Source organism: Choloepus didactylus, chromosome 8, assembly GCF_015220235.1.
Source record: "Choloepus didactylus isolate mChoDid1 chromosome 8, mChoDid1.pri, whole genome shotgun sequence".
Lineage (NCBI taxonomy): Eukaryota > Metazoa > Chordata > Mammalia > Pilosa > Megalonychidae > Choloepus > Choloepus didactylus.
In genome coordinates, this window is record NC_051314.1 from 145524651 (window position 1) to 145530131 (window position 5481).

Here is a 5481-nt window from a genome sequence, read left to right on the forward strand (position 1 = left end):
ATGTAGTATATACACACGATGGAATACTACACGGCAGTAAGAAGGAACGATGTTGTGAAAGATGGCAACATGGATGAACTTTGAAGACATAATGCTGAGCGAAATAAGCCAGGCACAAAAAGAGAAATATTATATGCTACCACTAATGTGAACTTTGAAAAATGTAAAACAAATGGTTTATAATGTAGAATGTAGGGGAACTAGCAATAGAGAGCAATTAGGGAAGGGGGAACAATAATCCAAGAAGAACAGATAAGCAATCATGGGTAAATTTAACGTTCTGGGAATGCCCAGGAATGACTATGGTCTGTTAATTTCTGATGGGTATAGTAGGAACAAGTTCACAGAAATGTTGCTATATTAGGTAACTTTCTTGGGGTAGAGTAGGAACATGTTGGAAGTAAAGTAGTTATCTTAGGTTAATTGTCTTTTTCTTACTCCCTTGTTATGGTCTCTTTGAAATGTTCTTGTATGTTTTTTTTAATTATTTTTATTTTTTTATTTTTCATACAGTTGATTAAAAAAAAAGTTAAAAAAAAAACAAGGAAAAAATATGTAGAGCCCCCTTGAGGAGCCTATGGAGAATGCAGGGGTATTGGCCTACCCCACCTCGATGGTTGCTAACATGACCACAGACATAGGGGACTGGTGGTTTGATGGGTTGAGCCCTCTACCACAGGATTTACCCTTGGGAAGACTGTTGCTGCAAAGGAGAGGCTAGGCCTCCCTATGGTTGTGCCTAAGAGCCTCCTCCCGAATGCCTCTTTGTTGCTCAGATGTGGCCCTCTCTCTCTAGCTAAGCCAACTTGAAAGGTGACATCACTGCTCTCCCTCCTACATGGGATCAGACACCCAGGGGAATGAATCTCCCTGGCAACGTGGAATATGACTCCCGGGGAGGAATCTAGACCCAGTATCGTGGGATGGAGAACATCTTCTTGACCAAAAGGGGGATGTGAAAGGAAATGAAATAAGCTTCAGTGGCAGAGAGATTCCAAAAGGAGCTGAGAGGTCACTCTGGTGGGCACTCTTATGCACAATTTAGACGACACTTTTTAAGTTCTAAAGAATTGGGGTAGCTGGTGGTAGATACCTGAAACTATCCAACTACAACTCAGAACCCATGAATCTCAAAGACAATTGTATAAAAATGTAGCTTATGAGGGGTGACAATGCGATTGGGAAAGCCATAAGGACCACATTCCACTTCGTCTAGTTTATGGATGGATGAGTAGAAAAATAGGGAAAGGAAACAAACAAACAGACAAAGGCACCCAGTGTTCTTTTTTACTTTAATTGCTCTTTTTCACTTTAATTATTATTCTTGTTATTTTTGTGTGTGTGCTAATGAAGGTGTCAGGGATTGATTTGGGTGATGAATGTACAACTATGTAATGGTACTGTGAACAAGCGAATGTACGTTTTGTTTTGTATGACTGCATGGTATGTGAATATATCTCAATAAAATGAAGATTTAAAAAAAAAAGGCCAACTAGGCATTGTGCCTCTGTTTTGGTTGTAGGAGAGATCAGATACAAGAATTCATTTTTCCTACACCAGTAGATGCTTAAAAATTTCATTGAGGTGGAAGGTCCCTATTCCGGTTTGCTAATGCTGCCATTATGCAAATACCAGAAATGGATTGGCTTTTATAAAGGGGTTTATTTGGTCACATGGTCTTAAGGCCATAAAGTGTCCAAGGTAAGGCATCAACAACAGGGTGCCTTCACTGAAGGATGGCCATTGGTGTCCTTCTATTAGCTCAGAAGACACATGGCTGGCATCTGCTTGCTCCCAGGTTGCATTTTAAAATGGCATTCTCCAAAATGTTGCTCTTGGGGCATTTTGTCCTCTCTTAGCTGCAGCTCTGAGATCCTTCTGTTTGTGAGCTCATTTATAGGATTCCAGTGAACTAATCAAGACCCACACTGAATGGGTGGGGCCACACTTCCATGGAAATAAATATTCAATCAGATTACACCCTAACCAAAGGTGTCACTCGCAGTTGGATGGGTCACATCCCCATGGAAACAACTTAATCCCAATATCCCACAAGATTGGATTAAGAGATTATGGCTTTTTCTTGGGGGACATAATATATTCAAACTGTAACATTCCACCCTCTGGACCCCAGAAAAACATGATCTCTCAATATACAAAATACATTCATCCCATCACAGTACCACAGAAAATCATTTCAGTAACAATAGGTAAGTACAAGATCCCATCAAAATCATTTACAGGCATGGTCTGTCCTAAGGGATAATTCCCATCTGGCTGTGGACCTGTGAAACTCAGAACAACTAATCTGCTGCCAATGTGCAAAGGAGGGACAGTCATAGGATAAACATTCCCATTGCCATAAGAAGAAACAGTGAGCACATGAGCAAAAGTTTATGATGACAGACTAGCCAGTGGTGGGCACTGGCATTCATCCATTTATAGCTGGCTGTCTGTATTCTGATTGGAAATGCTGGGATCATTTTCATCATGCCAACAGTGGTAGTAATGGATGTATCACTCTCCATGAACTGACCCGTGTCTGTTGAGGGGTCCGAGAAATAACAGCACAGGAATCTAGCACCCCATGGTTTGACGATGCTGTGTGAGCACATGGCTACAAATTACAAGCTTGAGTTTACAATCCTGATGGTCTTTTCATTGCTCTGGGAGCTGATGGTCCCCTTCACAAGAGATTATAACACCCTACAGGAAGCCCTAAGTAATATGGATGATTATGACAAAACCTGCTTGGAGTCTGCATTAGTCGATGTTTGCAACATCATTCAGCAAGAATGGGTGGTGCAATTCCTTTCCAGGTTGTCCTGGTGACAGCTGGCTCTCTTGGCATTGATAGAGGATCACTGTGGCATTCTCTTGCTACTCACAATCAGCAAAGTGAGAGCAACAGGTTTCCACTACCCTTTCCTTTCCTAAGTTATATATCATGTGCATGGCAAACTTGGAGGAGCTTCAGAGCACTGATTCCTTGGATTGCCTTGAAGCTCTCATAGATTTAAACAATGGTGAAGGGCAGATTTTTACCATCAATGGCCCTTGTGCTCAAAAACTGTATAGTCTATGTTTGGAAAACTGATAGATCTGGCATATACACCTTTTCATGCTGTTCTCAAGTGTGGCCTCCTAACTGCTGATGTGCAAGTCTTCCCCAGGCCAGAACCTTTTGTTGTAAATGAGGAAATTGATCCTGTTCCTATAGTCATTAACACAGATTTGAACATAGTGGGATGTATTGATATAGCTGATATTTCAAGTCCCCCAATTCTGTCCAGACATCTGGTCTTACCTATAGCACTCAACAAAGCAATAAAGTCAGTACTGGCAACACCAATAACAATGAAGATGAAAATTCAGCCAATCAGATTGCAGGGAAAGTACCCAACTTTTGTGTCCTGCTCCTTGGCAGCCTAAAAGTAGAAGGAATGGTGGCAATTGTTCCATTAGGTCCTGAATGGCATGGAATGCTCTACTCCCAAGCTGACAGCAAGAAGAAATCAAACCTCATAATGTCTGTCTTTGAGCCTGGCCCAGAACCTCTCCCATGGCTAGGGAAAATGGCACAGTTGGGTCCTATTTCAGATGCTAAAGAGAACCCTTATGGTGATGATGACAATAAGAGTCCATTCCCCCTGCAGCCCTAAAACAAACACAGCTATGCCCAGAATGTGACTGTATCAAACCCAGTGGCCTGCAGACAGATGTACAGAAGATTTCAAGAAATGCAAGGAAACTACCTGAGAAAACACAGACATTCTACAAGGAGCTGAACCATTTATGAAAGGCTGCCCTGGCCTTCTCTTTCTTGGACCTGCTCAAAGGGCTGGCTGACATGCTGGAAAGGGAGTGCACACCGCTGCCTGACACAGCCCACCCTGATGCTGCCTTCCAGCTGACCCATGCTGCCTGGCATCTCAAGCTGGCCAGCACAAGCACCTCTGAGTATGCTGCTTATGACCACAACCTCACACCTCTGCAGGCAGACTTCTCTGGGAGCAGCACAGAATGTGAAGATGACTTTTGGAGACTTCTTTCTTTTTCATTTCCAGAGTGAAAGTAATTTAGGGTAAATACCTTTCCAGTCTGCTCATCTCTGGAATAGCTACACAAAGACCACCCTAAAGCTACTCAGAAGCACCACTTACTGGCTTGAATGACTCTACCACATTCTCAAAAGGGTTTTGAAGGGTGGTGGCTGGTTGGGCTTTAATTTTTACTCTCTGGGACTTGGAGTTTTTAGGCCCCAAATGACAGCTCTTGCTCCCATGATATGGGCACATCTGAGAAGCTTTGAATGACTGGCAAGCACAGAGCTCCTGTTGTCCTCAGGAAAACTGTCTAGCAAGGACTCTCTGGCTTCCTGAAAGGCATCATCTCATCTCTCCCATTTTATATTTCAACCATAAGGACATTTTAAAGCTTCTGTTTTGAAATGAGCAACCCAGACCATCTGGGGCCAGACAAAACCAACACCACTAAGTTTCAGAACTTTCCTTAGAACTTGGGCAAAATGTAGTGGTAACCCTTTGGTGCTTTTGGTATACCTTGAGATACAGTCTTTTAAACAGCAACCACATATGTGGAAAATGATTCCTGTTTCTTCAAGTTTTGTTCTCTTTAACGAAAATAAAATATTTGATTTCCTATAAAAAAAGAAGAGAGTAAGGAAACAGGTTTCACAGGACCAAAACAGTTCCTAAAACCTGCCCAACAAACTTCATTAGATTTCAAAGTCTGAGAGTCATTTACAGAATGATGTTTTATCCTTGGGGCTTGAAGAGCAGGAGTCCAACACTTCCTAAGGGACTTTTCAGCAGCTCTTTTCTCTCCAAATGCTGGGGTGAGTGTTACAACATATTCACACATTGGAGAGACCATCTTCTCAGCACCACCCTCCTCAAACATTGGGACAGCACCCAGATTCTCTTCCATCTCTGGGGCACACACTCAACCCCTTCATAACAGTGGGGTAGTGGCCAGGATATCCCCAATCCCTGGAGAATGTGCTCCACCCTCTCTGGGACTTGTGGTGGCAGCACTCTTCCTGAGCATTGAGGCGGAAGGCCTACCCTCAACCTCTGGGACAAACTCACCCTTTCCACATGTGTGGCTGCTTGTTTCTCTCTGCCCAATACCTCTTGACTCCAGACTTCAACCTCTATGGCTCTGTCTATGAAGAAATATTTCCCTAAATTTGTCCCTTCTCTGTCTCCTCCAGTCCACACCACCAGTGGTTCTGTTTATACAGATTTCACAAAAATTCTGTAGGCTTGGCATGCAGTTTGCAGGGGTCAAAACCATCAGACAATAGGACTTTCCACAAATCCTTTCTGGATAAGTCCATCTCCAATCCTGGCTTGTGCTGAAATGATAATTGGATTCCGTGTTTGGTTAAATCCTGACATGGGGCTGTAGCCTCTGGGGTCTCACTTTCTGAAAGCCTGGAATTTTCCAAATTATCAG

At 42.9% G+C, this 5481-nt stretch overlaps 1 pseudogene; it reads left to right on the plus strand.

The window, feature by feature from the left end:
• The first annotated feature begins 2451 nt into the window (after positions 1–2451).
• LOC119542966 lies at positions 2452–4072 on the plus strand (annotated as a pseudogene).
• Positions 4073–5481: the final 1409 nt, after the last annotated feature.